The sequence below is a fragment of the Muntiacus reevesi genome, chromosome 3, assembly GCF_963930625.1.
Source record: "Muntiacus reevesi chromosome 3, mMunRee1.1, whole genome shotgun sequence".
Classification (NCBI taxonomy): domain Eukaryota; kingdom Metazoa; phylum Chordata; class Mammalia; order Artiodactyla; family Cervidae; genus Muntiacus; species Muntiacus reevesi.
Genome location: NC_089251.1, coordinates 232,506,797 through 232,518,804, shown reverse-complemented (window position 1 = coordinate 232,518,804; position 12,008 = coordinate 232,506,797).

The window sequence follows — 12,008 nt, the reverse complement described above, 5'->3', positions numbered from 1 at the left end:
ACCTCCCCTACATGAACACTGGTCCCTAATCATGATTCCTGGATACTCTGGGTAATTTATGCATGTTTCCTACCAACTCTGATTCTTTTATTCAGTTCAGTTCAATTCAAATATATTCAAAATAAATTAAATGAGTAACTACTATTTTCCAGGTACTGGACTTAACAGGAGTACAAAGGTTATTAGTATACCATCCCTGACATCAGATAGCTTACAGTCTAAGAGAGAAGACATATCACTAAATATCTAAGTGTGAAGACAGAGGTACATGATATTATGGGCATTTAGTCCAAACAAGGGATTTAGAGCAAGCTTCCTGGAATAAATAACATCTCAGCTTAGTCTTGAAGGAGGGTCCATATTTGTCAAATGAAGAGAAATAAACAGAAATTCTCGACAGAAAACAGTGTGTTCAAAGATGAGACACTTGAAAGAGCATAGCCTATGGTTAAGTTAATGATGAGAGCCTGCCTTATAGATTGGATACTGGTCATATCAACTTCACTGGAGCTCTAGTAATACCTCTCTTACAAAACAGTGCTCAATAAATAAATAAACAAGTAAGCAAATAAGTAAAAAACAGTGCTCAAAGGTATACAATACAAGGCAGGCTATCACCATTATTCATTCATATTGTATTATAGGTACTAGCTAGCTCTATAAAGAACAACAAAAAGATAATATTTAAGATGTCAAAGAAGAAAAACATACATCATTTTTGTAGATGATGTGATCATCTACTGAAAACACACACACACAACACAGAATCAACAAACTATCAGAACTAATAAGGTATTTTAACAAGGTTGACAAATATATGACTGTAATAAAAATTGATTCCTTTACTCTCAATAACCAAATAAAACTATTTTAAAAAATAAATCCATTTTTTTCCCAAAAAGAAATTAAGGTATTTTGTTAAAACGAAGTAGTTGACTAAGAATACACAACACACCCATGAAAGGAATTTTAAAATCTTAATAAAGTGCATAGATATAAACTTAATACATGAAATGACTTCAGCTCTCAAACTTCATAATTTAAAGATATCATTTCGTTGTTCAGTTGTGTCCGGCTCTTTGCAACCCTACGGACTGCAGCATGCCAGGCTTCCCTGTCCTTCACCATATTCCAGAGCTTGCTCACACTCATGTCCCCTGAGTCGGTGATGCCATCCAACCATCCCATCCTGTGTGGTCCCCGCTCCTCCTACCTTCAATCTTTCCCAGCATCAGGGTCTTTTTCAGTGAGTCAATACTTTGCATCAGGTGGCCAAAGGATTGAAGCTTCAGCTTCAGCATCAGTCCTTCCAATGAGTATTCTGGGTTGATTTCCTTTAGGATGGACTTGTTGGATCTCCTTGCAGTCCCAGGGACCCTCAAGAGTCTTCTCCAACACCCCAGTTCAAAAGCATCGATTCTTCTGCGCTCAGCTTTCTTCACAGTCCAACTCTCACATCCATACATGACTACCGAAAAAACCATAGCATTGACTAGAAGCACCTTTGTCAGCAAAGCAATGTCTCTGCTTTTTAATACACTGTCTATGTTTGTCATAGCTTTCCTTCCAAGGAGTAAGTCTTTTAATTATATGGCTGCAGTCACCATCTGCAGTGATTTTGGAGTGCAGGAAAATATAAAGTCTGTCACTGTTTACATTGTTTCCCCCTCTATTTGTCATGAAGTGATGAGACTGGATGCCCTGATCTTAGTTTTTTGAATGTTGAGTTTTAAGTCAGCTTTTTCATTCTCCTCCTTCACCTTCATCAAGAGACTTTTTCGTTCCTCTTCACTTTCTGCCATAAGGTTGGTACCATCTGCATATCTGAGGTTATTGATGTTTCTCCTGGCAATCTTGATTCTGGCTTGTGCTTCATCCAGCCCAGCATTTCTCATGGTGTACTCTGCATATAAGTTAAATAAGCAGGGTTACAATATACAGCCTTGACGTACTCCTTTCCCAATTTGGAACCAGTCCCTTGTCCCATGTCCAGTTCTAACTGCTGCTTCTTGACCTGCATAGAGGTTTCTCAGGAGACAGGTAAGGTGGTCTGGTATACTCATCTCTTCAAGAAATTTCCACAGTTGTTGTGATCCACACAGTCAAAGGCTTTAGTGTAGTCAATAAAGCAGAAGTAGATGTTTTTCTGGAATTCTCTTGCTTTTTCTATGATCCAATGGATGTTAGCAATTTGATCTCTGGGATCTCTGACTTTTCTAAATCCAGCGTGAACATCTGGGATTCTCAGTTCATGTAGTGTTGAAGCCTAGCTTAGAGAATTTTGAGAATTATTTTGCTAGCATGTGAAATGAGTACAATTGTGTGGTAGTTTGAATATTCTTTGGCATTGCCCTTCTTTGGGATTAGAATGAAAAGTGACCTTTTCCAGTCCTGTGGCCATAGCTGACTTTTCCAAAGTTGCTGGCATATTGTGTGCAGCACTTTAACAGCATCATCTTTTAGGAATTGAAACAGCTCAGCTGGGATTCCATCACCTCCACTAGCTTTGTAGTGATGATTCCTAAGGCCCACTTGATTTCACACTACAAGATGTCTGGCTCTAGGTGAGTGATCATACCATCGTGGTCATCTGGGTCATTAAGATATTTTTTTGTATAGTTCTTCTATGTATTCTTGCCACCTCTTCTTAATATTTTATGCTTCTGTTAGGTCCATACCATTTCCATCCTTTATTATGCCCATCTTTGCATGAAATATTCCCCTTGATAGCTGTAATTTTCTTCAAGAGATCTCTAATCTTTCCCATTCTATTGTTTTCCTCTATTTCTTTGCATTGTTCACTTAGGAAGGCTTTCTTATATCTCCCTGCTGTTCTTTGGAGCTCTGCATTCAGATGGTTTTCTCTTTCCTTTTCTCCTTTGCCTTTTGCTTCTCTTTTCTCAGCTATTTGTAAGAGCTCCTTTGACAGCCATTTTGCCTTTCTGCATTTCTTTTTCTTGGGGATGGTTTTGATCACCACCTCCTGTGCAATGCTATGAACCTCTGTCCATAGTTCTTCAGGCACTCTGTCAGATCTAATCCCTTGAGTCTATTTGTCACTTCCACTGTATAATCATAAGGGATTTGATTTAGGTCATACCTGAATGGTCTAGTGGTTTCCCCTGCTTTCTTCAATTTAAGTGAAATTTGCAATAAGGAGTTTGTGATCTGAGCCACAATCAGCTTCTGGTCTTGTTTTTTGCTGACTTTATAGAGTGTCTCCATCTTTGGCTGCAAAGAATATAATCAATCTAATTTCGGTATTGACCATCTGATGATGTTCACCTGTAGAGTCATCTCTTGTGTTTTTGGATTACGGTGTTTGCTATGACCAGTGCATTCTCTTGGCAAAACTCTGTTAGTCTTTGCCCTGCTTCATTTTGTACTCGAAAACCAAACTTGCCTGTTACTCCAGGTATCTCTTGATTTCCTACTTTTGCATTCCAGTCCCTTATGATGAAAAGGACATCTTTTTTGGTATTAGTTCTAGAAGGTATTGTAGGTCTTCATAGAACCGTTCATCTTCAACTTCTTTGGCATTAGTGGTTGGGGTATAGACTTGGATTACTGTGATATCGAATTGTTTCCTTTGGAAACAAACTGAAATCATTCTGTCATTTTTGAGATTGCACCCAAGTACTGCATTTTAGACTCTTTTGTTGACTATGAGGGAACATAACCCCCCAGTTGTGAAAGTGTCTAGTGGTGAAAGTAAAATCTGATGCGCTAAAGAACAATATTTCATAGGAACCTGGAATATTAGGTCCATGAATCAAGATGAATTAGAAGTGGTAAACAGGAGATGGCAAGAGTGAACACTGACATTTTAGTAATCTAAAATTTTGGAATCTAGTGAACTAAAATGGCCCAGAAAGGGGAAATTTAATTCAGATGACCATATATATCTACTACTGCAAGAATTCCTTAGAAGAAGTGGAGCAGCCCTCATAGTCACCAAGAGAGTCCAAAATGCAGTACTTGGGTGCAATTTCAAAAATAACAGAATGATCTCAGTTCATTTCCAAGGCAAACCAATCAAAGATTCCATGCCTCCCCAAATTAATCAATCAACTAAATGTAGTTCCTCAAATCTCCAGTGGATTTTGTGAGAAAATGTATACTCTAAAGCTTATATGGAAAAGTTATATCCTCAGATATTTATATTGCCTTTTAAGAATAGAATAAAACTTTATGATATTAAAACATAATAATTTGAAACAATAATAAAAAGCAGGATGATATTTACATGAATGAGAAATGGAAAATAAATGCAGAAACTCTGATAATGGTATAGAACAATGATCTATCAAAGGCAATGGCACCCCACTCCAGTACTATTGCCTGAAAAATCCTGTGGACAAAGGGGCCTGGTGGGCTGCAGTCCATGGGGTAACTAAGAGTCGGACCCGACTGAGCGACTTCACTTTCACTTTTCACTTTCATGCATTGGAGAAGGAAATGGCAACCCACTCCAGTGTTCTTGCCTGGAGAATCCCAGGGATGGGGGAGCCTGGTGGGCTGCCGACTATGGGGTCGCACGGTCGGACACGACTGAAGCGACTTAGCAGCAGTAGCAGCAGCAGCAGAGTCCATGCAATTATGGGAGCTGGTAGAAGACTATGCAGCTATTGCATCTGCATCTAGTGTTGAGCCTGAAGTCTCTATGGGTCAGATCAACTAGCATTTGAAAAGAAAGCTAGATATGGATGAGAAACAGACAAACTGAAACCAGTGAAGACAAATTGAGACCCACAGGATAGAGGAGAACCAACATCTGTCTCTCAACACCTTCAGTCTCAATGCTATGAGTGGTCAGAAAAAAAGGCAGCACATTGCACCAGAGTTGCCCATGCACTTGGGGCAGAACTTGGAGATGTGACAGGTGCTGGAGGAGCTGAATATCTGGGTTGATTTAGCAAGGTGAGCTAGAAGATCAGTGACAGTATGTATAAGGTATCACTGTACCACTGACCTTCAGAGCATTAAAAGGAAAGAAAAAGAAAAGCTGCTTTTTCATTTTTACTTTTCAAATATCACACAAAATGTCTCTCATGGCCAACACTAAGTCAGAACTATGCAGAAAAGAAAATTATAGGAAATGTATTTCCAGCATAGCTAATGTGACAGAGTACAAAACCACCATAGTAATGGTGGTTTGGTTCAAGAACAGAGACAAGAAGGAACAGAGATAAGTGCCAAGGAACATTTTCTTTATCAAACAGAAAAAATGGTGCAGTAGAGGATGTGTGCTTATCTTCTCCTGCTAGAACACCAAAATCTCAGCTAACTGCTGAGCAAACATCGACAGAAGAATGTTGGAGCCCACCAAAAAATGATACCCTGCATCCATGGGCAAAGGAGAAGCCTCAACAAGATGACAGGAGGGGCGCAATTGCCTTTAGAATCAAACCTCATACCTGCCAGAGATGCTCAGAGGGCACAAACAAAACCCTTGTGTACACCAGGACCCAGGGAAAGGAGCTGTGACCCCCAGAAGAGACTGAGCCAGACCTGACTTTGAGTGTTGGAGTGTCTCCTACAGAGGCATGGGTCAGCAATGGCCTGACGCAGGGCCAGGGACTCTGGCTGCAGCAAACGTGGGAGGTGCGGCGTGTGGCCTAAGTCCTCTCGGAGGAGGTCGCCATTAGCCCCACCATAGAGCCACCAAGCAGATGACTCACAAACTGGAGAGCAATTACATCAAAGATGTTCTTGTGCTGCTGCAAAAAGTCCTAGGAGCCACCATAGTTTTCCCAACCTGGAGATCTGGCAAAGGGACTGAGAACCCCCAGGGAATTTGACTTTGAAGGCCAGTGGGAAGTTCTGATTACAGAACTTCCACAGGACTGGGGAAACAGACTCTTGGAGGGCACAACAAAACCTTGCGCACCAGGACCCAGGAGAAAGGCGCAGTGACCACACAAGAGGCCAAGCCAGACTTGCCTGTGAGTGTCCCCGAGTCTCCAGTGAAGGCGTCAGTTGACAGTGACCCGCTGCAGGGTCGGGGCACTGACTGCAACAGTGCTGGCAGAAGTCCTTTTGAAGGAGGTCGCCGTTACCACCATTAGCCCCGTGTAAGGGGTGGAGGGAACACAGCCCCACCAACTGGGTTAAAGATTCACTGAGCATGGCCTCACCCACCAGAGCAAGACACTGTTTTCCCATAGCCAGTCCCTCCCATCAGGAAGCTTGCACAAAGCCTCTTATCCTCATCCGTCAGAGGGCAGACAGAATGAAAACCACAATCACAGGAAGCTAACCAAACTGATCACATGGATCACAGCCTTGTCTAACTCAGTGAAACTATAAGCCATGCCATGACCGGCCACCCGGTCATGGTGGAGAGTTCTGATAAACCACGGTCCACTGGAGAAGGGAATGGCAAACCACTTCAACATTCTTGCCTTGAGAACCCCATGAACAGTATCTTTACATAACATAACAAAAAGATGGCAGTCCAGGAGACTTAAGAACTGGTATAAAAAATATAGCTATAAATTAATAGAGCAAAATGTAAGAGAGCATCTTTGTGGCCTGCATGTGAGGATGGATTACTTATTTAAAACTTCAGAGGCACAAATCATAAAACAAGAAAAAAAAAGGAAATGAACTTGATTATATCTAATTTGAGGCTTCCTGTTGAACAAAGAATACCTTGGACAAGTTAGTACATGGATGACTAAGTAAGAAGTCTAAAGATTATAAGAAATTAATATCCAAAGATCATAAGAAATTAATATCATATCCAATAGAGAAATATCAACTACAAATAAAAATGAAAATACAACAAGATGGGGACTTCCCTAGTGGTTCAGTGGCTAAGACTCTGAGTTCCCAATGCAGGGGGCCTGGGTTCAATTCCTGGTCAGGGAACTAGCTCCCATATGCCACAACTAAGGCCCAGCACAACCAAATAAATAAAAAAAAAAAAAAAAAAAAAAAAAGAAAATACAAGTTCAGGGAAAATAGGACAATGGACATCATCATGTCATGGGTTTCCCCCCAAATACACTCTGAGGCCAAGGTTTATGTGCTACTATACAATTACGGAGTTCAATCCACAGAACAGGAATGAGGGAAGGGCCAGTAAAGAAAAAAATAGAGGGAGAGAAAGAGAGACTATTTTATATATTAATACATATGTAGAGTCATAGTTTTCTATTTTATTCAATGGGTTAGAGTCCTTTTTACTCAGTTATTCTCTTGCACAGATTTTTCCTAATTTAACCAGTTAGCACATTTTGAAACTAGCTTCTGTGTCCTTTTACTTTTTTTTTGGTATTTTTAAAAAATCTTTTTATGCAATTTTAAAAGGTTGCTTTCCATTTACAGTTATTACAAAATATTGGCTACATTCCCTGTGTTGTACAGGACATCCTTGTGCCTATCTTACAGCCAACGGTTTGTACCTCCACTCCCCTACCCCTATGTGGCACTCCCAACTGGTCTGTTCTCCATATCTGAGTCTGTTTCTAGTTTGTTGTATTTTTTAGATTCCACATGTAAAGGATATCATACAATATTTGTCTTTCTCTAAATTTCATTTAGCATAATGCCCTCCAAGCCCATCCATGTTGCTACAAATGGTAAAAGATTTTTTTACAAGCTCATTCTATTTTATGACTGAGTAGTATTCCATAGTGTGTGAGTGTGTGTGTGTATAACATATCTAATATTATATACATATATATATATATATAATGTCTTTACTTGCTCATCTGTGAGGAACACTTGGGTTGTTTCCATATGTTGGCAGTTATAAATAAGGCTACTATGAACATTGAGGTGTATGTATCTTTTCTAATTAGTGGGTTTTTGTTTTTTTTTTTCAGATATATACCCCCAAATGGAACTTCTGGGTCATATGGTAGTTCCATTTTTAGTTTATTGAAAAACCTCACTTTGACATATCTTTTTCATTCTTTGAGCATATTTGGAAAATAATCTTTCATGGGTCTATGGTGTTTCTGTATACCTTGTGAGCGGAAAGTCCAACTGTGTTTTTGTTCTAGATCATCTTTTGAAGAATGTTTGTATAGCAAAAAGTTTTGAAGGTAGATAAAGTAACTTCCTCCAGAGCAGGAGCCAGCTTGTTTACCCTCTAGTGTTACCAAAATAATGTCTCCCTTCAGGACAAAGATCAGGCAGCTTGCTTACAGCCCATTATAAAAGTTCAGGTTCCCTAAGTTCAGGGTTCCTCAGGTGTAACATAGACTGCCTGTGCAGCATCCACCTCTGTGTCAGACCCCACAAGGGTTGGGAGGTCAGAGGCACCGACAGAGTATGGTCTTGCTGCTTGCTAGGCCATATCTAACAGTTCTTTATACCCGACCTAGGAGTTTCCTGTCCTCTGTGAGCATTGCTGAAACCATGGTAGGCTAACTTTTGAGTTTGCAAGTAGGGTCAACTCTCTGACTCTTCACAATTCTTAACAAACATGTTTTCTGGAACAACAAGACATTTTATAATCATCCTGTACTTTTCCCGCCCTAGTTCTAGAATCAGTCACTTCTTCAATGAGCCCTAGTTTTGTTTTTGAGTGGAAAATGGTCTCTAAAAGCCACATTTGAGTGCTAAATGTGCTCCTTACTTATTAATATGTCAATGTTCCCAGTTCCCCTCAGTGGGTACACAGAGTTGCATCAATTTTTTAAATTTCCATCTCTATCTAAATGTATTAAAAACCAACAGTTTACACCAATGCCTCCAATAACTTAACATCAAGAGTTTATTCTAGTTTTCTCTTTCTCTGTGTTTACACCTTCTTCAGCAGTGAAAAAACCAACTTCCAATATCTTTTAAATATTTACTTGTTTACTAAGTTTCCTGTGTCATAAATCTCACAACTCTGCTGTTGTTCTCTCTTCCACATATATAGTTTCTTCACCCTGATTAGCTCTTATTCTCCATTCCACACTGCGTGGATACCCTCCTAACATCTTCAGAGTCGGGGTTTAAGGGTGATATTAGATATTATAGGTTGAGTTCTCCAGAGACACACCTTGAGTTAGAGTTTAATGTGAATCAGCTATCAAAAATCAACAGTCATGGAAAGAAAGGGAAGGAAATATGATTGACAGAGGGGAAAGTTGAACTACAATGTAATTCTGGCACAGTCTTAACAACGCCACTGGTATCTCCAGAATACAGACAATCAAAATTGTCTATATTAGACATCAAAGTTGTCTATATTAGAATATAGGCATCATAGTACCCCAGTGGCTCGGCCTTTATACCTCCACATGACCAGTCATTGGATGTAGGCTATCCTGAACAGGGTGTGTTCTTGAGCAAGGCAATTGCCTGCAGCTAGGATTAACTCTGAAGGGGTTGACAGGACAGCAAGCCTTTCCTTGAAGAGGGATTATTGTAGCTCATGTCCATATCCATTACATCCTTTGTGCCACTCAGATACATTTCTTCAGATATATACAAATAGATTTGGAGAGTTATTCTTCCAGAATTTTGATGTACCTCTCTTCCCAAAAGAAACTTAAAAGGAAAAAGTCAGTGGGACAAATTACAGTCCCTTCCTCTAGAGTTGGTCTTAGGACCATAACTGATACTTACTGTCTTTCTCCTCTAAAAAAATTCTGGATTACTTCTATCTCAGCACTACTTCTGCAGATTGTGGTGACTTATCTGATGGAGTTACCTCATACCTGAGAAGTATGAAGTTCTGGTCATCATGCTTTCTTGAGGCCAGTGTTGCTGACATGTCCCTTTATCATCACAATTGACCATAGGAACAGAAAAAAAGCACTCAGGTGTATTTACTGTCTGGATATCATGTGTTCTTATTGCTGCCCCCATCTTCTAAGAGCACTTCTACTGCCTCCTGATAATCAGGGTCCAGGATCCTCGCAGAGTCCCTGCCAAGATGGTACCTCCTCTCCTTTTCTGCCAGTCCCTGGACACAAGGGACCCTGAAGTGCCTGGGTGGTGGTTGTAGTCTGTATTTCCATGGGACACTCACTGGGCTCCCCTGCAAAAGTGTGCCCCCTTTGGAAACCAGAAACTAACACTATAGAGTCTTGAATTGTGGGGACAGAAAGGACATAGACCCCAGTGGGTCATTGGGAGAGATCACAATTTGGATAATTTCTGTTTCCATCCCTTGATTCCTAAACCTGTGTATTAATCTTACTTGGGAAACAATGTTATGCAAATTTTTTTGATTTGATTCTCTCTTCTGGGAGGTGGATGCCATTTCTCGTCAAGTGTCACCTTTAAGCTAGCATTTTGACTGGGTCCTCAGCAAGTTGTTTCAATGTTCCATTAGGCAGGTAGCTTCTGGGTGGTTATGGTGTGTGATATGCCCAGTGGATCCAGTAGTCACAGGCCCACTCCCAAACCTCCTTTGTAAAGTGGACTCCCCTCTCTGACACAATGTTATGTAAGATTCTGCCCCAGAGAAAAAAATATTCTTAAAGTTCATGGGTAGTTACGTTGGCTGAATACTGCTAGGCAGGAAAAACAAACCTATTCCAGGAATATGTGTTTATTAATATTAGAACACACCTCTGGTGTTTCCAACATAGAAGAGACTCAATGTAGTTAACAACACCAGAGGCCTTCTTGAGAAATAGTTTTCTATCAGGGACCCAGTATTGGTGTATGCCACTGGCACATTGGGCATTTGATGGCAGCTGCAATTAAACCAGCCTTGCTAAGTTGGAATGCATGATATCAGACCCAGGTACAGCGTTCATCTCTCCTACCATGGCCACTATATTCATGTACCCTCTGAGCCAGCCGTGAAGTAGCTGATGACAGGGACTGGTGGAATAATCTTGTCAACTTAGCTATTTAGATCTTCCTCCATAGTTGATGCTCTCTGGTGGGCTTTAACATACAATACAAAGATTTTCACACTTTTGTTCCCACTCCCATATGTTCACCCACCTCCTTGTTCCATTCTTTCAATCTTACTCTTTCTTGGGTGCCTGCCCGTGAGTCTGGATATATGGTAACCTCAGGCCACCTCTTTCGTGTGAAGTGGGTAAACAGGTGCATTACCCTAAACTCTGCCCAGTAGGAGAATTTCCCCTCACTACTGTCTTTCAAAACCACTCCAGGCTGCAGTGCAGCTGCTCCCATTTTTAAGCACCCACATACTAAGCTGTTCTATTTGCAAACCAAGCTTGGCATTTTTGCTTTCCCGTCAGCTGGTGATAAGAGATTCCTGATATGATCATAGTGAGGTGGGGGAGAGGTGCTGATGCACATGGGGAAGGCTGGGGGAGCCTGGGATGCATGGTTGTACAGCTTGTGTTTGCTCTTCAGTCCTTCTCCTGCTTGGGGCTCATCCTCATCTTCTAACACACTGCTACAGGACTCTCGGGCTTGACTTACAGACTCCTGTGAACCTGGCTGCAACCTGAGGGCTCTATGTCAACCCAGCTCTTAATGGGCAGTTCTGGATTGGTGTCTCATAATCAGGCATTCCATCTGTAGCAATGCCCAATAGCATGTAGAAATTGGAATTTTTTAAAAAAGTATATAATTCTTCTTGAACCAGAGTCTCAGGAGTTTGTGCTGTTAGTTTCCCACTGGGGCTAGCAATAAGCCCTACCACCACGTTGCATCTTTTCCTGCCACTGATGTCTCTGACACTATATATAGGTCCTTCAGGTTTGTGGCCCAGGCAGAGGGGCTGCTTGTACTGCTGCTTGAATTGGTTGCACATTATTTTTTGACTAAGACCTACTCAAAGCTGGCAACTTTTCTTGTCACCCGGCTTGTGGGCTGGAGAATTATTCTCTGGTGTTGAAAATGCTTTCCCTAGAACTGAGATCCACCTATCAAGCATAGGATTTCCTTCTTTATATGGGAGTGGCAAGGTAGAATGATTTGTCTTTTACTTTGTTAGATATGCCCTACACCCCTGACTACAAGCCTAAAAATGTTTACTCGTATGTCAGGGAGACAATTCTTTATAGGGTTTATCTCACATGGAGTATGTATGTCTAGTCCTCCACTGTGCTGGCCACATCCTATTCGTTAGC